Source organism: Aythya ferina (genome assembly GCF_964211825.1).
Source record: "Aythya ferina genome assembly, chromosome: 6".
NCBI lineage: Eukaryota > Metazoa > Chordata > Aves > Anseriformes > Anatidae > Aythya > Aythya ferina.
This window is the reverse complement of record NC_140303.1, coordinates 3,282,579-3,308,222: the sequence shown is the minus strand read 5'-3', so window position 1 is coordinate 3,308,222 and position 25,644 is coordinate 3,282,579. Positions and strand designations below refer to the sequence as shown.

Genomic DNA, 25,644 nt, shown 5'->3' with positions numbered 1-25,644 from the left:
TTTCGAAACTTGAGTCAGCACCAGCACAGCCTTTCTACAGATGCTGAAGCCAAGGCAGAAAGGAAAAGGGGGAGATGACCAAACTAACCTGGGAATTCAGCCTTGCTTGAAACCAGGCTCCCAAATTACCATGAAATGGCCAGCTCTCCTACTGCCGCAGGCACAGAAGTAGATGCTTCTTTCCCCCAAAACTCCTGAAGAAGTGTGAAAATTACACTGACAATCTTTGGGTAAAACTATCTGCAATCTGTCACGGGCTTTGTATCTGACATCTGGCAAGATGCACAATCAACCACAGAGCGCTTTACAAGGATGCAGGGGACAGCCTAGAAAATGGTTGCTTGCCTCCACTGGCTTTCGTTAGTTTTCTGTAATTTCCTGGTGTGGCTTTTGTCAGTGGGGATCTGCAAAAGGATTGAAGAGGAGCCAGGCCCTCTAACCCACTGGCAACAAAGGTTGTCCAGATGCCTGGTACACTCCTGAAGCCCTGGCACCTGCAGACCTTCCAGCTGCCTGCAGCGTGAGCAGCACTGGCTGCACGTGGTGCTTCTTCATTGCCTTCACACAGTGTCCAATCCAAACCAAGATGAACTTGCACAGAAATTGGGCCCCTGCTTTCATTTCATAGCAAACCCATGCCTTTTAGTTGTACTTGCACCAGCAAGTCATGGGTTTGCCGAAGGCTCAGATGGAAATGAAGTAACCTATTCTAGGAAAACAGGATCCAGTAATTGAGGGTGGGAACATAGTGGCAATTTAGTTTATGGATAACAGCAAAAAATCTTGCTTGAACTGGCCACTCCCATTTTATCATGATTTTCTAGAACTATTTTTGGAGCACCTGGAATTAATAGTCCTTGTTTGAACTGCAGTAGCAGCTCTAGGAGCTTCAGCTGCAAGCGAAGACACAGGTCAGTTTCCTGCTGTCTGCACCAGGAAGAACACAGCAGCCTGTCCTTGCTCTGCACTGTTTACAGCGTAAATCTCTTGTGAAAGAGAAAAACAAACCCAGAGAAAGGAAGACAGAAAAACAATGAATGAAGATGAGTGTGTACAGTGCTGAGCTGTTCTCTCTCTTTCATTTCATCAGTTGAAACATCTGAAGCTTTTTAATGTTATTTTCTTTCTAGCTGTACAGCATATTGATCTATAGGGTAGAACTCACTTTGTGAAGAGAGCTAACCGGAGCAAGGTGATAAAGATTGCTTGAAAAGTCTAAGATATGCAGACTCCATCAAGACTTGTCCCTATCTCACAGTGAAATGTAAACCCCCAGTCTTTCTTGAAGTGAATTTACTCAGCACACAAGTCATTTGAAAAAGTTCTTCACTCTGTGAAACCATCACCTGACCCTCCTGACAATACATCTGGCAGCAGCAACATCAGACTCACTAAACAGAAGGATGGGCTTCTTTCTTCTCCAACTTAAAAGTGAGCCTCTTTATTAACACAATATGTAAAATATTAAGCACAGGGGTTACCTATTTAAGAAAAAATAGGTACCACGTGTGCTGTATATTCCCTTGTTTAATATACAGCTTTATTTACTTTACTGTTTAGAATGGTATTTATAAAAAGATAAAGGCAAAACTAAAATCACTTTGTCCTGAATTAGTGTGGTTTCTTTTGCCTCACCTTTAATTTCTGAAGCTCAGCTTTGTGAGGCAGACCAAAGTATTACACTCAGCAATAAATGTTTTAAGATCCACTATGGAACTGCTAAATTTCCAAACTGAAATATGTACCCAATGCTGATGCAGAACCGACTCACCTACAGCAGCCCTGCAACTCCAGCCATGCTCCCACGTCCGGCTGCACAGCACAAGTTACACTCATCACCACCAACAGGCAAAAACTCAGACAACTGTTAGGAAATAATATAACTACTGGAATCACAGCTAGTATGGAATCCATGGGATTTGGCTGCTAGGTAAAAATACAGTGTTTGCTGAAGCAGTGACAAATTTGCCTAGTTTCAAAGGTAGCGCAGACATGTTGAAAAGACAGGAGGCAATGGGCATTCACCAAATCCTGCCTGATGGATACGGTCAGGTGGCACGACAGGCCAAGCTCTGAACATAGGTTGTAAAACCATGCTGATTACAGGTTGTCAAGCCTCCGCTTTATTTCTCAGCACATATCTTGTGCATCTCTTGTCTGTGCTCCTGTTTTCTGTTTTGCCATGTTTGGACTGCATACTTTAGGGCAAAAATGATTTTAGAATGTCTTGCTATTGTACTGCAATCATTTTTAAGTATTTCAACTGGCCAATATTGAAATAAGTTTAGTAGAGAAGATACTGTCTCATTTTTAGGGATTTATGCCAATCAGAAATAGATTTGTTAGTCTTAACTTCATCCTCCATGACTCCCATCAAAGACCACAAACTTCCAGGTTCCATCTAATGCAGGCTGTAGGACAATATCTTCATTTCAGCCAGAGCTATCAAGCACAACACCAAGGCCAATATAATATTTTCAGCTGGGTTTAAAAAATGCGAGTCTAACTCATGTTTTTCTGATATGAAATCTGCTCCCACTGATGACTAACAGATTATCAAAGATTGATAAACCTATAGAAACAAAGAAAATATAAATCCTTCAAGGAAACTGACTGCTCACTGTTTCTTCCAAACCAAGAACTGAAGGTAGAAAGAGTACCCAACAAGCTAAATGGGCGACAGAGTCCAAGGCAGCAAAGCAATAATCTTCACACCAAGCACAAGTAAGCTGTGAACTCCTCACTGCAGGATGCTAGGGAAGTTAGAAGCTAAGTGGATTCAGAGGGCAACTGGGCAATTCTGTTGACATGTGGGACTCTCCCCATGCAGGAAACCTCTGAGCCTCACAGTGCTGGAGGCTGGGACACTCTCCTGCCCCATTTTTATCCTTTTCCAAAGGCTCCTGTGACCAGCAATGTGGTGTCAGCATTCTCGGGGTGTTTAGCTTGCTTTACAGAGCCAGGTCTGACTCAAAGCCAGGCAGAGGCTCAGTCAATCTCCACAAAGGGGAGACAGGACATGGTGCCACACAGTCCTGTCTTTGTAAAACCTACCTCTGAGGTAGGCAGCAAAGAGCTGGGGCCAGAAATGAAAGCGTGTCCAATCAGGAAACCAAAGGCATGTTGTCCCTTCATGACATGCAAGCCATTTGGGACAGATCAATGCATCTAAATATGAAGCAGTTGTTCTCATCCTCTTTCAGAAAGCCATTTGAGCCATGACTTACAGAACAGTACCTTAAAACATTTCTTTAACAAAAGTACATTGGGAAAATCCGCTACAGTAGTTGACATACATTTTAACTATTGTTTGCATCTCAGCTTTTGGGTGGACATTCCCTGGTGGACAAGTTTGGGTGGACAAGTTCTGGGACTTACTACAGACAAGCTAGCACTCCCCTTGCCACGTGAACGTTTGTAAGGCCTACTGCAATACTATTCTGCTCTGTGAATCACCTTTGGGCTCTGCTCACCTCAGCCAGCTGCTACCCAAAAATAAATTGGAAAGTAATAGTAATAATGACAATAAATACTTGAATGATGAGGAATGCCAAAGCCCTTCCCCAGAAAGTTCACGTCTGGCTGCTCTTGGCTTGGGCTGGTGTATGCTTCATTGGGTTAGAAGCTGGCTGGGTAGCCGGGCCCAAAGAGTTGTGGTGAATGAAGTCAAATCCAGCTGGAGGCTGGTCACTAGTGGCATCCCCCAGGGCTCAGTACTGGGGCCAGTCCTCTTTAATATCTTTATCGATGATCTGGATGAGGGGATCAAGTACACCCTCAGTAAGTTTGCAGATGACACCGATTTAGGTGCTCGAGGGTAGGAAGGCTCTGCAGGATGATCTGGATAGGCTGCACCGATGGGCTGAGGTCAACTGCATGAAGTTCAACAAAGCCAAGTGCTGGGTCCTGCACCTGGGGTGCAACAACCCCAAGCAGAGCTACAGGCTGGGAGATGAGTGGTTGGAGAGCTGCCAGGCGGAGAAGGACCTGGGAGTGATGGTTGATAGTTGGCTGAATATGAGCCAGCAGTGTGCTCAGGTGGCCAAGAAGGCCAACAGCATCCTGGCTTGCATAAGAATCAGTGTGGCCAGCAGGGCTAGGGAAGTGATCGTCCCCCTGTACTCGGCTCTGGTGATGCCGCACCTCGAGTACTGTGCTCAGTTTTGGGCCCCTCGCTACAAGAAGGACATCAAGGTGCTCGAGAGAGTCCAGAGAAGGACAATGAAGCTGGTGAGGGGTCTGGGGAACAAGTCTTACAAGGAGGGGCTGAGGAAGCTGGGCTTGTTCAGCCTGGAGAAGAGGAGGCTCAGGGGCGACCTTATCGCTCTCTATAGGTACCTTAAAGGAGGCTGTAGCGAGGTGAGGGTTGGTCTATTCTCCCATGTGCCTGGTTACAGGATGAGGGGGAATGGGCTAAAGTTGTGCCAGGGGAGGTTTAGGTTGGACATTAGGAAGAACTTCTTTACTGAGAGGGTTGTGAGGCATTGGAATGGGCTGCCCAGGGAAGTGGTTGAGTCACCGTCCCTAGAGGTCTTTAAAAGATGTTTAGATGTAGAGCTTAGTGATATGGTTTAGTGGAGGACTTGTTAGTGTTAGGTATGAGGTTGGACTAGGTGATCTTGGAGGTCTCTTCCAACCTAGATGATTTTGTGATTCTGTAAATCCCCTCCTCTGCTCTCCACTAATCTCTCTGCTCAAAGTGGAGGCTTCATGGGGTTTGTGGCTTCCCTGACCCTGCATTAACAACATCACCCCCTTCTCCCAACCTGTTCTTCTGGAGGTTTGTACACCCCCTGCCCCCGAACTCCTTCACCCCAGAGGCTGTGCCACTCCGGGATTCTGCTCGGGGCCATCAGGAGCTGGAGCACAGCTCCTGCATCCCCTCCCTGCCTACCACCATCCTGCCCCGAGCTGGGGGGCTGTGGCTGGGGGTCACCTCCCCTGTGGGGCCTCCCCGCAGCCTGCTGGCTGCGCTGCAGCAGCCTGTGCTGGGTGGCACTACGAGACGGGCAGCAGGCCGGAGGGACAGCAAAGCAACAGCAAGGGGTCGGTGTGAGGTGTGCAAGACTTGGTGTCTTTCTGGAGTTTGCAGGATTTATCAGCAGGCGCTGGCTGGGATTTTGGCTTAGCTTTCTGACAAAAATGTTGGCAATTCAGCACTGCTCCCCACATCTGAGCTTATGCCAGTGTCTCACTGAAAACGGATGGCATGGTCATAAACGAGTTCCACCCCAAGATCCACCCTCAGGCTGCAGAGTCAAGCCCTCAGCTTTTCCTGAGCACTGCCCCTTCTCACATTCCCTTCCATTATTTGCGAGGTGCAATGTACAAGTCCGATATTTTGGGTCCATCTCACAGACTATTAGCGTTGCCAGCAAAGTCTTTGCTCTGATCCGAGGAGCTAGGTAATACAGACTGCAGAATACTGTAGTTTGCTTGTGGGCATGGGAGTTAATTTTAATGCCAGTTTTTATACCTGAGGTACTGTAAATGAGTATTTTCAACTTATATTGCCCATCGTAAACTTTTTTAACCTGTGAGTCATTTTCAAAATAATAAACGTAACTATTCCATAAAAATATCTCAACACAGAGGAGCCAGAAAAGTGAAGGACATGAACAGATGGCACATCAATCTTCTGCATTTATACAATTTGTTTTTTAATGCAAATAGTGTGGGTTGCCTGCTCTTGCCTTGGATATTGTTCCAAAGACGAGCACATTTTCTTATCTTTCTGGATCAATGTGACATTTGCAGTTATCATAAAGTGGGAGCCCATTTAATGATGTTAATGCTTCCTTAATGTAAAAATAAAATCACCTCCTTTATAAAAGCAAACAGATTAAAAGTCCCAAAGAGACCATTGAAATCTGTGACATTTGCAGTTACTGGTGGCTAGATGGCTTGATTATACACAGGTAAAAATATCTTAAAAGCATTGTTTACACTCATTAATCAGAGCATTGAATAGGAATGCTGGAGGCTCCTCAGCTAAAATCAGCTTAAAAAATGTATTAATAAAAAAATGGAGGCATCATGTCATACAGCCTGTTTAGATGGTTCAAAAAACTGCAAACAACCAAACTTATGGCCTTATGGCAGCTTGGTAAATCTTCAGACCCCAGATGTAATATGTGGTCTGCATTTTTATTTGCACATATTGGAAGCTGACTCTGCCAGCAGTCCCTGATTCATGCCTGTACCATTCCTGCCACAGTGCCACCAAACAAGTGGCACATCACTAATATTTCTGTTCTTGCCCCTGGGGAAAAAATGAATCTTTAGCTTTTGTAAGGGATTTGGAGAGAAAAAAAAAAAAAAAAAACAAAAAAAAAAACACCTTCTCTTTTTCTCTTCTGTTCTGGATTCTTACAAAAAGGGAAATAAAGAATCGTTAAAATATCTCAATTGAAACTATTCTCAGTACAATGCACACTATGCTGCAAGCCCCAGATTCCCAGACTCCCAAACACAGCTGGGGCTGCTTTATGTCTCTGCAATTCAAATAGGAAAAAGTAAGTAAATGTCATGAAGGGCATATATTTTTAAATGAAAAATATTCTAGGTAAAAACAACTTTTAGCAAAACAAACTACTTTTCTTTTTGTTTTGTGCTCACAGTGGCCACCCATGGCTCACCACCCCTATGCACATGGGATGTATCCTGTAGGATCTCCATGAGCTCCCGAAGGGACCCTGTAGAGGGGGATTAATGTGCTTTCACTCCTTGACTGACCTCACACTGCCCAGGAGGAGCTTCAGTTCTCCCTGTTGTCTCAATAGCCAAGTCCTACCTGGGCACAGGTAGCTGGAGGGCAAGAGAGGGGAGGGACAAAGGAGATGCAAGGCAGGTAAACTGTCTGAGACAAGTAACTCCATGCATTATTTCTCTTAAATTGCACTGTGAAGGTGGGATGAATGCTATAATCAAGAAGAGCTGGAGGAAATATTCATAGAATAAAAGTAACTAGGTAACCCTGGCATTCCCCTTGTACATGCCATCCCTATCACCTCTCAAGCTTCCTTCTAGACCTGCAGCTTCTTGCAACTATCCACTTTCAATTTGCTACTCGAAGTCCTGCCTGAAAGAGCCCAGCTCACTCAGGCACTGGAACAAAACCCCGATTTAGACATCACTTGTGCAGTTGCACACAGGGCAGAACTTCACAGTCACTTCCTGTGCAGTACTTGCAAAGCAGGTCAGAGGAGCACTCAAGGTGGTAGAAAGCTTAATTTAACTTACAGCCCACAGAGGAGTACTTCTTTGTTGTATGTTTGGAGACACTGACCTCTGACACAAAACAGGGGCTCCTTGCTGTCATGGGGAACGAACCCTGTTTGAAACACCCGACTAACTAGGAAAGGTAATGAAAAAACGCCTTTTAATTCCCTGCCCTTCCCCTTCTGAATGAGCTGTTAAAAGACCAAGAAAAACTGTTATAGTGATACCATAAAAAGAATAAAAGCCCAAAAAAACAAAGAGCTCTCAGCTCCAGGCATGTCCGAGGGCTGGCAGGGAGAGACAGCGCCCACATGGGAAAGTTCTGTCACCCCATCTGAGATATCACTTAGCGGTGGCAGCTCTCCAGAGGCAGAACGGGTCCCACCTGTTTGCAATGTGTTTAGCTATTAATATTTATATAGTAGTTCAAGTGGGTATAAAAAAAAAAAAAAAAAAAAAAGGATGAAATTCATCAAATTGTATGTCATCTCTGGTGGTGTAAGATAAAAACCGTTGTGGTAGGGGGAGAGGGGAATGGCTTGTTTTCTTGCCTTTCTGCAGAGAGAAATGTCGTTGCTCTCAAAATGTCTCAGCGCAAAGTGTTTGGCAATCACCTCGGTGTGATCCACACCTTGACATCCAGGCTAAATACCATGGCCATGGCCTGGCCCCGATATCACAAGGCTTTGAATAGCACCACACAAATAACACATTTATCAGCTCTGTGGCTCAACTTACAACAGCAGAAAAAGAAGGAAAAAAAAAAAAGAAAAAAAAAAAAACCACAGAAAGGATTCACATTGAAGTGGAAGTCATTTTCTTTAGCTTCTCTCGCTGTGCTGGAAAAAAAAGAAACCAACCCCAAAACATTCCATTTAACATTTGTATAAGGTATCGATTCAGGGATAGCAGTGAGGGTGAGGGATGTCCAAGAGGAGCCCATCTTCCTGAGATACGGGTATCCCAGACACGCTACTGGTCCAATCCTTTTGGACCTGTTCTGCTTTCTAAAAACAATACTTCAATGTTCACTGGAATATAAAGGAGGAGAATAACCCAGGAATAACTATACCATCACCCTTGATATGCATTTGAGTTAAAAGTAAACATTTTATGTGTGGTGGATAGCTTACACATGGGAGAGACTGAAACAACCCCTCTCGGTGTCCCCTATCTCTGAGCATAGCACCCTTTCCAGGCAGAAAAGAGGATAGGGCTGAGGATGTTGCCTGAAAAAGGAGTCATGTAGGCTTCAAGCTGAATCTTTATTCTTCACATTTAAAATTAATCCACCTGGCTTAATAAGATCTATGCCACAGAAAATGCAAAGGTTTTAAAAGCAAACCACTAAGAGCCATTCTTGCCAAAATGAACACCCATCTTTGGGCAGAATTCACATTCTCTTTGCATAAACGAGAAGGTTGCCCATCCCCGAGGGGTGTCCCCTAAACAAGGAGCAGGCAAGGGAGGTAGGAGTCCAAAACTGCATTTTCTGCTCAATCCTCTAAATAGGATCCCAATATTTTTCAAAACTGAATGCAGTGAGGAAATTCAATGTAAAATCTGCGAGCAATTTTGGGCCTGCTGAAACATCTTTTGTCAGTGAATTAAGTATTCGCCCAACCGAGAGCAGAAATTGCCTAGCACTGAATGCGAACGGCACGCAAGAGCCTGCCTGAACAGCTCAGAGTGACGGGGTATGGAGCAAGGAGGAGAGCAGCTCTCTTCTTATCCACGCACATCTGTAGCCTCCCGAAAGCTGCACTAAGTCCTGTGCCTCTCTCACCTGCATGGAGAATCTGCACCCAATTAAATGAACTTGCTGAGAAGCTGAGCTCCCCATCTCCCCTCCCCAGCCCATGCCTCTGAGCCTGCAGCAGGTAAACACCAGAGCTCAGCACACAGCAGTGCAGGGACCCAGGTCAGTCACTGGTATGCTTCTCTCTCCCTCATGCACAAAAACTAAAACAACACAGATCCTTTTGCACAATATCTCTCAGTCCGAGAGGGAAAATTAAACCAAAGAAAACATGAGAAAGGAGGAAATGATAAACCAGAATGACATATAGCAATCATAAAAAGTCTAGGTCTAACCATGCCAGGAAGCCTTGTGAGGGCAAATAAGACTAGCATATATTTGACCTGACCTGACTCAAGTAACCAACAAGCCACATGTGACAAAGCCACCACAAGCACTGGATAACAATATTTAGTTCAGCTCTCTCCAGCAGGTACCGCTACTTTCAACTTTATCTTAATCTCATCTCTCCAAGAGCCTTCACTCCCACCATTCAAAGCCTTGTTACTCACTATTAGAAACCTTCTGTGTTAGGCTTCATCAAATCCAGGGGAAGTTCTGTACGTTCATGTAGTGAATTCATGTGAACGAGAGAATTTGCCCTTGCCAGTCAGACTTGTTATATTATTGGTATTTTGAAACCTGAGTGACTTCCTTCTTTCCAGAAATAAAAATGAAGAAACTCTTTTCTCTGCCTTCAGTTTCCATACACTTGAGCATTTTCAGAGTTCGTAGTTTCAAACAAAGATTTTTTATTACTCTTTTTCATGCTCCATTCAACAAATGCTCTTAAAGACCAGGCTCTCTTAAAAGCAGGATCTTTTAAAATTTCACCCTTCTCGAGGTGCTCTTGTTGGTAAAGAGGGCTAAGTAAATTTTCTGTATACAAGAGAGCACCTTGTGCTGGAAGTGGAGAGGATGAGAGCACACAGATGAGCCCATGTGCCATTGTAGTGCTGCAGCCATTGCAAGCAACATGCAGAAGAACAGAGAAACGGGATTAGCCGGGGTGGAAATCCACTAGCAAGTCAGTCAGCACAGCAGCTGGACTACCAGAAGAAACCTTTTCCCTTTTCATCCAAGCATGAGCTCAAAATTCACCAGAACTTCAGGTTCTATAGGGAAAAAAATAGTCTTGAGTCTCCACTATCCTTAGTAGTACTTTTATCTGATAAATATGACTGAGTGAAGATGCAGGCAACTGACAGGATGGTTTTCTTGGGCATTTTGGCCTATCCTAACAGTACTAAAAATAGAAGAATCACAGGAATCATATTTTCTTTTTAAGCTCCAACCCAGATTTTGGGGTTCTGTGAGAGCACAGAATTGTTTGCTGATTTTGGCCTCAGTGAACCTTGTTAACAGTTTTCTGCCATTGATAAGGATGCTCTTTGTGTGAGGCAGCCTTCAACAAAACTTTCCTGCAAACATATAGGTGAGGTTAAGAGAGGCAGCCCCATGAATTCAGTTCTTTTCTGCGTTACAGGCACTGTGCACACAGCTCCCAGCCTACTCAGGTGCTCAAGGGAGGAGGGGTGGGCTTGCTCCTCTACAAACACACCTTGGCTGATCTCTTTGACACAAAGATGTGCAGCAGACCAAGGCAGACACCATTCCTTCTCCTTCACGGGGAAACAAAGTGACACGACTGCAGTAAAAACAGGAGCCACTCGTGGGCAGGGAATTCAGAGCCTGAGGAAGCCTCTGAACTGCAGGGAAGGCAAGAGTCAGTCCCCATCCTTCTTTCTTGCATGCACCCAAACCTGGGGGGCCACATGTGTTTCTTTGACTTTGACCCCCAAAAGAGAAAAAAAAACAAAAAACGAAGTGTGTTGTCTAAACATACTAATTAGCATTCTAGCACATCTTCAGGTGTGATTTGTTATCTCCAGGTATCCTCTAGAATTTTGCCTTTGGATCAAATCTAGAGCAGAAGGATCACCTTCTTGAGCATGGATAACAAAATTCATCTTTGGACCTGGTGGGACAACTTGGCCAAAACCACACAGGTACTAAGGGTCAACTGAGGTCTGAGTGCCCCTGTGATGTACCCCATCTCTGAACTACAAATCCCTGCCTGAACCCTCCCCAGGTTTTTCATAAAGATGCACAAGGAGCAGGATGGAGGGCAGGGAGCAGTGCCCAGGGCTTGGCAAGTCACTCCATCAGCCGTCTGCCTACCCAGCTCTCAGAGACTGAAACCTGGAGGATATTATCCCAAACCTCAGCACCTGACACCTGGCAAAGCAGCAATGCTGCCTGTTCTGCTGGGCTGAGGATGGGGTTTCAGCAGCCATGCCAGGAAGCTCTCAGCGCTTGTTTTGTGTGCCTTGTGTGTCTGCACTGTGGTGCAGAAGAGACACCACTAAACAGCCATATATATTACCGCTTTAACATGTTTAAATCAATTCCACCTCCATTCAGATGAGTGTTGAAACCCCCATGCGGCTGGCAATTCCTAGAAGAGGACAGATCTCTTCCAAAAGCTAAGCTGAACTTAAAGTAGATACAAAATAATACTATAGGTTTTCTTTCTCTCTCTCGCTCATCACAGCCCTAAGATTAGCATAAAAATGTGCTATCCTAACTAAGCAGTCTGTTAACTGATAAGCTATCAAAAAATCATCTGTTATTTTTATAGCTCTAAGGCAGATGCCATTTCAAGAACCAGAGTTGATTGAGTAGGATTTTTAGTGTTTCATAGATTTATCATTGTAAACTTGAGGTATTTTAAAACAGAATGATTCAAGCCTTGAAATATTACCTCAAGAGCAATCAAGCATTAGGATTTTTCTGGTCTTAACTTTTATCTGGGAAGAAGTCATTTAATCTCATATCATAAAAAAAATGAGTTGTTTTCTAATGCATGCACTAAAAAATCTTTTCTGCATTACGGTCCAAACCAATGTAATTACTCAGAAGCGTGGATGTCAAAGCCTCCCAGCTCCTCCTGCAGGGCCCCCTTCTGCATATTCTGCTCATATCCCCCTTCTCAGGAGTGTATTTGGTGAAGACCTCAAACAGCAAGCTGCAGTCAAGCTTTCTGTGTCAGGTTGAATTGCCCTAGCACTGACATGCTGCCCTGCCAATGTCTATTCCTTTACCCCAGCGCGTGTTGCATGGAGCCTTTAGGGTAGAGCCAAAGCAGATGTGCTGCTGCAGGAGGAGGAGGAGACTAATAATGTGTATGCTGTGCACAGTAAATCAAGTGTGCCGACTTTTTCAATAGGAGGCAGAGTGGAAGTGGACCAAGATGCAACTTGCAGGAAGCAAGAAGAAAATGTGGAATAGCACTAACCCCGTGCTGTGTGTGATGTGGCTGCTGCACCGGGGAAGTATATGTCACTGTGGAGGAGCAATAAGCAGTGCACAGAGCACTGAAAAGCTCCAGTAGAGGGGCTGCTTCTTCTGTAATGAAACACAGGTGCCAACAGGAATTAAGTGCCTGCAACCAGTTATTGTGATTAATACTGGATTTTGTGAGGTCTATGAGCACTCACATCAAGGATTGGGCAGGCAGGCCTTCCAGGGCAGCTCTTCCACATTTTATACCAGTCAAATCAATTAGACATACCTCCAAGCTGCTGTCCTCTGAGAAGGAGGCATGATGTTACCCCCAGAAGAGAAATAACAGGAGTGTCATAACATACATATCATCCATTTCCAGAGGAACTTGCCTACAAAACACTTCAGTGCCTACGGCAGCCTACGTCTGCAGGCCTTGCTGGGATGATCCTCCTTTCTCACTAGCTTTTACTCAGGTCAGGATTCCTTGTGCAATTAAGGGAATTGCTTCAGTCAGAAAACAAACTGTGGGAACTTTTAAGGTTTTGGAGCAAGAAATACTCAGCCAGCCCAAAGAGACAGCAAAGAGCCACAGAGTACCTAGATATAGCCTGACAGACCAGCCGTGTGGTTTCTGGGTTGGTTCAACACAAGCAACATTTTGAAATGCAGCATAATTGTGCCCATCACCAGCTAATCCCAGCACGTGGTCTCCTGCAGGGATGTTCTGCCTGGGGACACCTCTGAGCTGCCACGCCTGCAGCTATAGAGAAGGCAAAAAGCAGCCTGAGATAACCTGGCTGGCGTCATGGTGGGCTGGAGAGGTAAACCGAGGGTGGAAGAGGTTTGCATGAGCCTCGCCAACTACCCTGCGGTAAAAAAAATGTGCCGGCCTACTCTTACGGTTTTACAGACTTTGTTACAGGAAATAAATCCACAGGTAATAATAGTAATATATATAAATCCACCATCTTCTTTTTTAACAAAGACAAAGCTCTCCAACTGCCTCCCAAACACACAACCTCCTGCTACCTCTTTGCCACTGCTGGGACCGTCTCTTGGTTTCAGCCTCTTCCTGGCATGTGCGAGGTGAATTGGCTTTGGCAATGGCATGACATGCTTCACTACACACCACCAAAGTGCTGGCAGAGCTACAGTGGGCATCCCATAGATTCATATCCTCCAAATAAATGGATCTTAAAGCTCAAGAGCAGCAAAATGCTGGAACAGGTTCAAAGTCACTGCATCAAAGCTGGAACACCATTAATGGCACAGGGACACCTCACCACGCATGAATTTGCCCCACCAATTTTTAGCAGCCAGCTCCCTAAGAGGCCTCAGCTTTTTCCTGCTATCTCCCACAGACAAGGGAAGAGGTGTTTTTCTTGCCCAGAATAGTTAAAAGTCATCAAACGGCTCTGTACTTACAAGACCAACCTTTCCTGACCTTTCTGGCTAGACCAACTCCTGTTACATTAACCTCTGACCTCCAGCCTCCTTAATAGCAATATTCCTGGGCACTGTAATTTCCCTCCCACCATGTTGGCTCAGGGAAATATTTACTATCTTGGCTTCAGAATTTATTTTTCAACAGAAGTGGCAGGGACCACCCTCTTCCACCCCCTCCTCATGCAGTACAAGTGAAGTAATTCCTGAGATATTATTTTACCCGAACAAATGTGCTTCAGAGTCTCCTTAGCTTTGTACGAAGCCCTGACTTCCTATCAAAATCAAACAGGGACCTTGTCAGATTTGAGATGGATATAAACAAGAAATGGGAGCCCATAATTGGTGATGGAAATCAGATAAGCCCCTTTTAAATACAACCATTGATAGAGAAATGGGAACTCAAATTACCTTTGATTAAGTCTCTTAAGAAAATAAAGTGTGGGGGAGGGAAAGGAGGGTCTGATTTAGTAAAACCACCCTCGTGGATAAAGTCACTGAGGAAGGAGTGGAGGGAGATGGCTGCAGCTCGTCGGCCTGCCCAGGCTGGATGCAGCAGAACTACAGAAATGCCTCACCCACTGTCAGCAGTGCCAGCACTCGCGTGCAGGGCTGCAGAGAGCCACCACGAGCATTTCAGCCCCTTCCTCTTTGGCCCCTGATGTCCTCACTGCTGCTGCCCCTTCGGCCAGAGACTGGGCAGAGGTTATGCATGCAGAGTCTTCGAACGCAGATGGGGACACACGCTGCCAGCTTTCTGCAAGCTCTGTAGACTTTTGGGGTCTACCTCACTGCTGCCACATCTAGGTAAATTGAGGGATTTCAAAACTGGGCTGTGAGGACTGAGGAAGTTGCTTGATGCATTTGTTTGTAAGTCCATCTGGTGCACCTTTAACAGGAGGAAAAAACAGCCTGGCCAGAGGTCTCAATCTTAATTTCTCACCATTTCATTACACTTAACTGTAGTGACCAGGGATTTGCAAATGTTTCATCTACTTGGGAATGAAATTCCCATTCCCATCTAAATTACATTTTCATATGCACACCAGACAGCGGGAAAAGAACAACTTCCAAAATTAGTCCAAAATAAGCAAAAAGAAGGATCTTCCTGTGCACAATGTACTATTTGCCAGTAGTCCTTTTCCATTTCTATGGCTTGTTCCCTCTTTGTGTGCCCCCACTCACCTGATGGGGCTTTCCACATATTTTAAAAACCTTCTCCTGACTAGAAGGCAAAGCCCAAGCACAAAACATGAGTATGTTTCACAAGAGGGTGAGACAGGTTCAGTAATACCACTAATACGTGAGTCCCATCTGTTGGCACAGGTGCTCAGCATCCCTCGCCCCAGGGACAGCAGTGCCATGTGCTGCTGCTTGTGGCAGCACCGCACCACATGAAGGAGGGCAGCACGCCCTCAGGGCCTGACCCCGACGCTGCCAGGAGCCCCGTGGCCTGGGCCAGGCATCCTCGGGGTGGCCGGGTGGTGACACAGCACGGGCACCGTGAAGGGGATGCACACTGCCTGAGGTGTCACAGGCTTGTTTTCACGTGGCACGGCCAGCTCTGAACACCATCCAAAAACGCGTCCTCTGGCAGTACGTGCCGATGCAGCCATGATCAAGTCAAGGTCACCCCCAGCCTGTTGCCGTGTCGCCTCGCCTCGAACCACAGGCTCCTGGGCTGCAGAGCAGGCACCCGAGGCTCAGGACAGGTAGGATTGCTGAGCTACTGTAAGTAATACCCCTGGCTTAATTACACACCGAAACCGTATTTGCGGGTCAGTACTCTGTCAGGATAAATAAGCATTTTCACACAGTATTACATTTCTCTATTTCTTTTGGCTGATAATGTTGGACACTGCCCAAGTCTGTCCCTAATGGCCTCAATAATCATTCTTATCTGGACTCTAATCAGTGTCATATGCAGCCTTATCACGCACACATCTCTGTAAACACACGGTGTTTAAACAAGTGTAAGGTCACGAGGAACTTTAATATTTTGAGCAAGTTTGTGAAACGCAAACTATTTATTTTTTGAAGACTGCTTAAAATTAAAACTTCTGACTCTGGAAAACTGGATATTTGGGGGCTGTTGGGTTGAAATACTGCTGCATGCAAAAGTGATCTTTATAGTGACGGATGGGTCCCTCCGTGCAGATAAAACCCAGATTTTAAATATTTCTTTTAATTGTTATTGTCTTTGTGCTCAAGGACTGATTGTGGGAAAAATGCCATTCTCTGACCATAAAAATAAAAAGAAAATATAATAAAGCAGTAATTGGTCAATGATGATTGAACTAACGACTTTACAGTGCCAGTCAAACAGACATAATAATTGCTCTTTGGACTCTTTATGAAGGTACACCACTGTTTCATAAGACTAATCCAGCATTATAAATTCTCCATTTTATGTCAGTTTCCAACATTATCACATAAACCTTATGATAAATTGCATACATTATTAAAGTTTCCTAATTTAGACAGCACAATGCGTGAGAAAATGAGGGGTTATCTCCACCGAAAGCAGGTTGGATGCAAGTTGTCACCAAGTCAGCTATCCTATTTTTCCTTTTAGCTTGAATTACATCGCTTGGGAAGTGCTGGGCACTACAACCTGCCCTCCTCCTGCCGTGCTGCCGGACTTTTTCCAGCTCTGAGGAAGAGCAGAAGGCGGTGTCATGAACAAGTAACAGGGAGTGTGTGCAGCTATCGTTATTTACTGGTGGGAGAGTTGTGCCAGGGGTGCATGCTGAGAAGAGGGCTCACCTGTGCGGGTGAGTAGATGCCCCAAGGGGCTCCCAACAGCAGTGCAGCCAGGAGCCAAGGAAGGAGAGCACTGAATCTGCCTGCGTCGTTCTGTAGGGAGGCTGTGGGGCTTAGAAAAGGCAACAGGCTCTCCTAGAAATACTACACTATGCAAGAGGGGCAAAGGAGCCCCTCTTTTCCCCTGCATCCTTGTTAAGGGATTACAGAGAAGCCATCAGCTCTTGGTGTTACTAATTGAGGTTGGAAAACTATTCTGTTTTCCATCATGCACTATCTGGAGCCTAACAGTGCTCCCAGAACTCATATTTTACTTTTTCTTTTCTCTCTCTTAAACACAGCCTTGGAAACGTATCAGGAGAAGACCACGATTTAATTTGCAGCATTAGGGTAGGCTCCTCCGGCAATTCCCCATCCTGGTCACGCCCTCCTCCCATGCTCAGACCCGCTCCATGGGATTTGCTGAGGAAGCAGGCTCTCCACGCCAGTGCAGTCGCACAGGGTCTGTTCCCTGTGTGGTCAATTCTGAGATTTCACAGCCTCTGTCATGCATGCTAATAAAGTTCTCAGTAGTTGGCTTGGTGATTGTCTACCAACCACCACCACAAAAGACAGTTTGCTCTCCACAGCGGCATTCAGTCCCCACCCTCCCACTGGACAGCCTTTTCGGACCCATCTGGAAATGACTGGCCAAAGCACAATGTGACACAGACACTCACCCTGTGCCAACAAGCTTTGTGCAGTGCCGCAGGCTTGCATTACTGTGACCCCTTGGTGTGTTTGTGTTGCCCAAGGAGCAATGTCAGCTTCCTCCAGCCTGGGCTCTGCCACGGTGGGAAGCCACGGCATGAAGCGCCAGGAGGAGGTAAAAAAGCAAGCCCTGAACCATGAGCACTAGGCTACTTTGCCTGCTCCAAACTGTACGAAAAAATGACAAGAGATATCAGAGATAAAACCCTCACAGGGAGGAGATAAAATGTGTTTGCATGTCAGCGAAAGCTCTCCAGCACCAAATCACACCGCACACTTTGCATATCCACATGAAAACACATAAGGGAAGAAACTAACAGAAATCTTTGGGTCACAGAGTTAAGTACTGAAACAATATTGCTCCATCATATGCTGTTAACATGCATTGGCACTGCAGAACTTACAGCCCAGGTTGCAATCTCATCTCCAGTGGAAGGGATGAAGATACAAGCTAAAAGCACGAGGAGGAATTTGCACAGAAGGGAAGAGGGCCTTGCACTTGCCTGCAGCCAGAGCCAGGGCGGGCGGCACAGCCGTGATGCAGCTGTGCCCATGGTGGCTCTAATGCTCGTCAGACAGTGGGGATGTCCCACTGTGGGCTGCTGCACAGCTCTGAGCCCCTTCGCCTACTGCAATTTCTGTTGGAGACACCAAGCTGCGGGGAGGATGGCACTGTCCCTGCTTGGAGTGGAGGGCAGGCGTTCCCAGCCTGCTCCAGCTTGTCTCCAGGGGCAGTACAGCAGCAGGTACGGTGGCGCTGGCGCAGGGCAGGGCAGGACAGCTGGCATGCACAGACTGCCTCCCAGAGAACAACGCCGGGCAGCCAGAGGTGAGCAGCTGAAATACAACCTTTGTAATTAAGCTTTGTCTGCTGCGTGCTGCTTTGAAGAACACACTGAGATCACCAAGTGGAAAATATGTCAGAGCTCTAAAAAGGTAATGCCTTAGCTTTCTCCTGCATCAGGCTTACCTACATACAGTATCCAGAGGAGTTCCGGGTACACGTTAAAGGAAAAACGTAAGATTTAGCCCTGACAGTAGAAGACAAAGCCTTCACTGGGGACTTGAAGCAGACCTGAACAAGAACACGAGGAGCTCCAGCTTTGGCTCACAGGTCACAGCACAAACTCCTCAGACCTGACCTTGACCTGGAGAGCAGGGTGACTTCGTCAGCACTCAGCCTCTGCAAAACCAAGAATAACTGCCCGGTAGGAATTTAGAAACAGCAATTTCATCCCAAGCTGCCATCCAACAACAATGCTATTTCGACATGGGGGACGTGGGCAGCACCATCCATCACCTTTACTCACCCACTGACCGTGGCCCAGGCGCTCCACCCAGCCCCACAGCTGTGGGGTGAGGGGGCTGTCAGAGACTGGCCACCGACATTTCACATGGTGAACACTCGCTGCACAGATCAAAATTTATATTTGCTCTGTGCAGGCAGCAGTCTCAAGCATCAAAGCTTCTGTTTCAATACTGTGCCAAAACCCATAAAGTTTAAGGCTTGACCAAGCATTGATTCAGCACTAAAGCAGAAGCCAGGGCTCTGGAGACTACTGAATAGCTGGATTAAATAAACACTTTAAAAATACCTCTAGTGCTGCTAATAAAAAATGGGACTAAAGAAATGCATAAATGAACCTTTGTTTGCTGAACAGGTTTTATTTTCATATATATGGTATTTATGTTTACAATGGGAAATGTTTTTTCTATAATAACTATAAAAAATGAAAGCATTCATGGTGAAACCAAGGTGCTAAATATGCCTATTTAAGGAACACAGGTAAAATTATTTCTATTTGATGCCCATTAACATGGTTCGAGGGTCCTGCCAACACTTTCTGTCTCTCTCATGGAGAAGGAGGACAAGGAATGATCTGAGGGAGCAAAAGAAAAGGGTCAAGGAGGGAAACGTGAGTTACAGAAGCACCCGTGGCAGCCACCACAACTTCAGTACTTCAGAGTTTCAAAAGGCCAGATGAAAAACAGATGTATTTTTGGTAACAAATTCATCTTGGCTTTTGATCAGGCTGATACAGAGGTTAGCTAGGCAGTGCTACAGCATACCTGAACGCCTTGTGCTGGAGCTGGCTAGGGCACATGGAATACATGGTCACTCTCCTTGCCTCCTTAGCGCAGCCTGATCAATAGCGCATCTCTAGGAGCAGAAAGGCCAGATTTGGTGCTGGAAGTGCTCACAACTTCATCTATGGTTTCATTTTACCATCCACTTGACATAAACCTGCTATCCTGGAGTCATGTGATTGCCTGAAAATGAACTCTCCTCTTCTGTGTTTTATGAATGGCATTTAAAGCTCTGCAAGTGACTCTACTGGGAGTAAGGTATAGCAGGCAAGAGAGTGGATGATTCTGGACTAACAACAGAGTTTAAGAGAGTTGCTTGGGGTTAGCAAAGAAAACCTCATCGTTTTACACATGGGATTGTGCAGGGGATGGGGGACTTCAGAGACCCTTCTCCCTTCCTCACTGTAGCCCAACCTGATGCTAGGACCAGGGCAACACAGAGAGAGCAGCCCCAGGGAGCAGCTCAGAGAGAGTGGCTGGGCTGAGGAGGAGGGCAGTGACACGCCGTATGGCACAGGCCTCTCCATCTGGAAGGAATAACCAATTATACCCCACCTCTACTTATGTCTAATTTTAACAGCAAATTTCCTAGGATATAAAACATGATCTGTTAGCAGTCAGACTCAGCACTAACTGATGTCAATGAGCACTGTGTTACCCCAGCACTAAATGCTTTTGAGTGTCTGCATTTAGTACTTCAGGATTTAAAGAGCACATCAGATAGGATCTTCTCAACTGGACCATTTGACAAAGATGCATTTGAAAACATGCCTTTCTCAGGACTTCCTCATCTGCATAAAAAACACCACTATTAAACAACAAAAGACTGAAAAAAAAAAAAAGATACTAAAACAAGCTATTACCTGGTTTGGGTGAAAACCAAGTTAGAGGTTGGGCCACTGAGGCCCTCTCATGGCTCTGGCACAGGGAGGAAGGTTCATTTAAAGTGTACTAATGCAAAACCAAACTACAGAGCTACCACAAAACTAACAAAGTGTAACTCTGAACTGTTCCACCTAATAAAGCGACTGACATTACATTTCTCTTTATGACATTTACTCACTGACAAACCCCCTTGGGTCCCCTTTGTTAACGTTCCCCACACATTCCCCATGTTGCCCATCCAGTGCCAATGTGGGAGGTACGTCATCTGCCTTATCTGTGGGACTGCAATAGGGCTGAGAGCTGCCAGAATCTACCAAAAATGTTTCCCACCTGATGTTACTTATTTTCACACTTTCTACCACAATGACAAATTTCATTTTTTTCCTACTATCAATTTCTTATCACTGGGTTTGACACAACTTTTGGAGCTTGAACAAGTGATCCCCAAAAAAACCTGACAGAGCACGCCAAAGGAAAGACGTGGCATGGCTGCTTCAAGTAACGCTGGGAAGATGAAGTATAGCTGAAAAATGATGGCTGCTAGTGCCCTCGCTAGTAAAAAACTGGGTTGCTAAAGCCCAAACATGCTGTAAGTTAGGGAGATGCTGCACTGAATGCCCTGCAAAGAGGGAATTATAGTAATCAAGTCTCGTGGTCAAAAAGACTGGGGCTGCTCCTAGGAGTTCACTGCGGGATACTAAAGGGCTCACCGCAGCCTACGCAAACTTCACAACAAAAAAATTCCCCTTTGATGCCACATCAACATGTGGCAAATTTCCAGAGAAAGTGCGGGATCAAAAGCCTCACCACGTCTGCCAGGTTGCTGAAATACCTCTGAACTTCCCTCTCACTAGGCAAGGGAACAGCAAAAGGCATGTTTTGTTGGTTTTCCTTACTGTGATACTCCGACCCCATGCAGGATTCCCTTGGCTGAAAAGAAAGATGTCCTGACATTCCCTTCAGCTTTAATCTTCCCCTGAGGGGTTTCTGAGCACCCTTGCCCTGTCTGCAGTTAAAAAAAAAAAAACAAACACACACACAAAACAAACAAACAAACAAACAAAAAAAACAACTCATTTACAACAGCCAGGAGACACAAAATCCATCTTTTTCTTCTAAAGGACCTATCCACCTAGCTTCACACATACATTGACTTGTGACTTTTTCCTAGGTGTCTCATAAGAGACCCTTTAACAGCACAAACAGGTATCCTGTGGGTCCTTATCTCTGTGGTCCTTATCTATCTGTGGGCCTGCAAAAAAAAACTCACATCAGCAAAAGCCTTGACAGCAAGTGCCACTGGTGGTTTGACAAGGCACCCAGTTTTTCTGTAAAAAAGCAGTGATAGACATTTCCAGGGTGAAATCCCTACACAAGGGCAACTGTGGTATCCAGTCAGGCTTGGGATAGCAGAATAAGGTGGGTTTGGTTAAGTAGGCAGACAAGGAAATATCTTTGAAAGGAGAAAACCCGGGGTCAGCCCACAGCAGCACACCCTCTTCCAACGTTCAATCTTAAGGACAAGCTTGGGCAGAAATATCTCCATGAGGACATTTGCTCCTGGTGCAGTGTATCTCTATTATGTCTCAAGTTAGAAACTTGCAAGTTTTTTCCCAAAATGCCTTTTAAATACTGCAGGTGAGTAAAACCTGAATACCTACCTGCTCAAGCCTACAGTCAAAGCATTCCTGTTCTCCAGATGTATTTTCCCATTCCTGCAGAGTTCAAAGACACCCAAGGAAGCTTGGTGCCAATCAGCTGCTAACTCTGGTAACTGGCAAGAAATACCAGCCTTGGCTTTGCAGAGCACTTAACCTTACGCTGCAGAATGGTACTGCAACTTGGATCCAAGGCTTTCAGTAATCACTGGAGTGATGAAAGATGACATATCCCTTTAATCTCAGAACCAAGCAGCAATCTCAGTGCCAAACTGCACAAAAGTTGCTGATTCAGTCTCGAGGAACTACCTTTCTGTAAAAGAGCTGTGACAGGAAGATTAGATGGGCTCCTGAAGTAGCAGTGCTACTGCTATGTGACCAGGGTTGCAGGTGGAGACTTAACCCCTGTCCCGGGTTGCGGGATGCAGCCCTGCTGTGGGCACCCAGCCTTGCACTGCCGATAGCACAGAGCTTGGAAAGTTCGCTGCCTGTCACGCACTCATGCACAGCTGGAAGCCCTGACCCAGCACAGTTTCTTTCCTATGTGAGCAGCATGGCAATATATGGAGATACATTCCTTCCTAAAGCTGTATAAGAAAAGAGTTAACTACGCAAACAGTGAAGTTAACATGTCATGAGAACCACTGCAGCACTCCCCACAAGGCTAGGAAACATGCACAGGAGCCCTCAACAGAGAAGAAAGATCAAAATTAGCCCTCTGGGGGTTGTGGTTTGCTACTTCGACTGTTCAAATAAGCCTAAATTTTTAAATTCACTAACAGGCGGCACCTTCTGCCAGCATTTAAGCATTTTATTCTGAGGGCTGTATTTCTGAGGCCCTGCGAGCTGTATCACAAGCATGCAGCACCCCAAAAGGAAAATTGGGGTGTTCAGGGTTCTGCCCCAGGCTCTCCAACCTGGAGCCTGCAGGAGCTGAGCCCCCATGCTGCCGGAGAGCCCCACAGAAACACTGCTGTACATGAGAGGGAAACAGTTGGCAAACATCTGAAAATGTTGTCCTCTAACCTTTTTCTAATATGGCTGTTTTTACAGCCAGGACCCGTCTCCCCACCGCCCAGGGCAGAGGCACAGGAAGGTCTCCACCCCAGCCTGGCAGCCCCAGCTCCAGGCTGCTCCAACCGCTCCACTTCCACACGTGCTCGCCGACTGAAAGCTCTTCACGCAGCTTCCCAGACCAGGCAGAAACATGTTTCTTTTTAAAAATGGAAGCGTCATAATACTTCTGACTTGCAAAAAAAATAATAATAAAAAAATACCATCAGATATGTTTGTGCAGCAAGCTCATTCTTCCCTTTTTATAAAGCCACAAGAGATATAAAATATAGAACATCCAAGGACCACATGAAAAGGATGTCTGGATCTGTTAAAACATAAAGAAGGCTCTACCAGCCAAGGGCAAAAGTTTAGCTACAATAGAAGTGTCTTTAGATTTTTTTTGTTGTTGTTTTTTGTTATTTTATATTTTTTTATGCAGAGAGAGGAAAAGAGTTTGTGGTCATGTTTTCCAGCTTTATGTATATTTGTCTATCATTTTAATATAAACAGGGCGTATTTATAAAGCCTAAAGAAATGAGAAACAGATTCACTGGTTTCTAAATGCCAAGAAGTCTCTTCAAAGATGATAAGCAATTAAAGAGGAAAGTCAATCAAACTTTTATGACACTTCTGACCAAGGGTTTTATTTTTATTGCACGAAATCCAATGTGACAACAACAGATATATACAGTAGCAGCACCCACCCGTCCTTCTGTTGTGAGGGGCCTGCCAGCATTCCCAGTAAAATCCCTTTTCTGAGGGGAAAACAATGCTTGAATTCACATATCATTTGACAGAGAAGTTCTCAGTGCCTCTGAATTAGTAATGTACACAGGAAAGCGTATAGAAATGGATACACAAGTACAATTTTCATATATGCATCCACAAAGACCAATACTCCACAGAGTCCCTTAGGAAACACGATCTGTCTTCTAAAGCAAAAGCTCAGGAAAATACAGAAATCCTTCAGTAGCCCTGACAAAATTAAGCAGAAATGGAATAAAGTACGAAAACAGACAATGCAGCTGGTGCGTTATTTTGCACCAATCCCAAATATTCAGCACACAGAGTGGTACAGACAATTTTATATTGACAAGGCAGAACTTCAGTTGTCAGGTTTTGACAGGCCATTTTGGTAGCGAAGAAGGTTTGGCTTTTTCCTGGGAGAGGGGGAAGGGGGAGAGGAATGAAGGTGCTAATTAAAGACATAGAGTGTATTATGTGCCCACAGAAAGAGAATTGGAAAGTCTCGTTAATGGCTCTTTTGATAAAGGGTATCCAAAAACGATGACTAAAACACAATGCAGTGGCAGGATCTGTCTATTTTACAGAGGGGGGATGCTGCATACTCCAAAATGTACAGTTCCTCTCTAGGATAAGTGTTTATAGAAATTTTGAGACCAATTCATCAGGAATTTTTTAGGAGAAATTAGTTTTATGTTATTAAGCAACTGCGACTTATCCATCAGGCAGCCAGAAAACATAAAGCAGAATAGGGCTTGGGGAAACGAGTAACAAGTTTCTTGAGATCAAAAAATCTTCAAAGAAAGTTTATGTGATTTCTCATGATAACCCAGTCTATGGTACTGATGGAGACCAGGGACACCCCCACTGCGCCACTTGGAGCTGTGACACAAACACGCACTCCCTGGATTTATCCATTTACTTTGAGCATAGTTTTTTGTCTAGAAATCAGTTCAAGCCACGAAGGCCAGCTTACAATACGGATATATACGTTAACAAGCTTGGGGGGAGAGGCTGCTTTGAACTAGAATGTATGTCATCCCATACAAAGGAGAAGGTTTCTGTAGAAGTAGTAAGGGTCGATGGTTAAGGTTCCCATTTTGGTGGCGTTTCTCACGCTTGCTCCAAAGTACCCTGGGGTGGATGCGGAGCGGCACCCCGCGCTGGGCTGGGAGGCCCAGCAGGCTGCCCCATGCTGCCACCATGTCCCCAGTGCTTGTGTCCCTGCCTGCCCTGCCTGCCATGCGTACACAGGCTCCAGCATGGATCTCCGCCACCATGCTTCCCAGGGAAAATGGAGCTTTCCGAACCTTTAAAAAAAAATAATTAAACAAGTTGGTTCTCAAGTATGCACCATGGCTTGGTTCTCTGTACTGTTGTTTTTTTCTCATCTCCTTTAGCTTACCAGCTCCCAAGAGTTACCTGCTAGAAAGAGAAGCTCCTTTATTTTTTCCATCATCACTTTGGATGAGCATCCTCAAGTGATTGAAGTGTTTACATTGCGTTCAGTTTTGGCACAGATGCTCTGCGTTTTTTTTTTTTTTTTTTTTTTTATCTGTCAGATGAAATTCATCCTGGTGTAAATCCAGAGTAAATCCCAAGCAACACCAGTACTAATCACTGAAACTACTCACAAACCACACAACATGGAGGATTTGACCCTGAAATCGCCACAGGCTTTCCTGCCAGGTGAGCTGGGCCCCTCTCCCATCTCAGCCCACGAGCAGCAGCTGCCTGTGGGCCCACTGGCGACATGTGGCTGAGGACAGCAGGGCCCTCGGGGATGGTTGAGACATCAGAGAGCTCCCATCCCTCAGAGAGGTCGGAGCCAGAGCACTTCTACTCATCCCCCGCTTTGATTCACAAAGGCTGAGAGGTTAAATATAACGTGGCATCAAAAACACAGGGAGGTATCACCAGTAAAATGATGGTCCTCTTAAACACCAGGAG

The 25,644-nt window shown here is 45.4% G+C and overlaps 2 long non-coding RNA genes across 2 annotated transcripts in view; one reads left to right on the top strand and one right to left on the bottom strand.

The window, feature by feature from the left end:
- LOC311438920 overlaps window positions 1–25,644 on the bottom strand; it is a 132,090-nt gene that overhangs the window by 50,737 nt on the left and 55,709 nt on the right. The window lies entirely within an intron of this gene.
- LOC311439045 lies at window positions 15,366–17,500 on the top strand. Its single transcript, XR_014694521.1, has 3 exons — window positions 15,366–15,462; window positions 16,326–16,436; window positions 16,855–17,500. It is a non-coding gene; the product is annotated as an uncharacterized lncRNA (long non-coding RNA).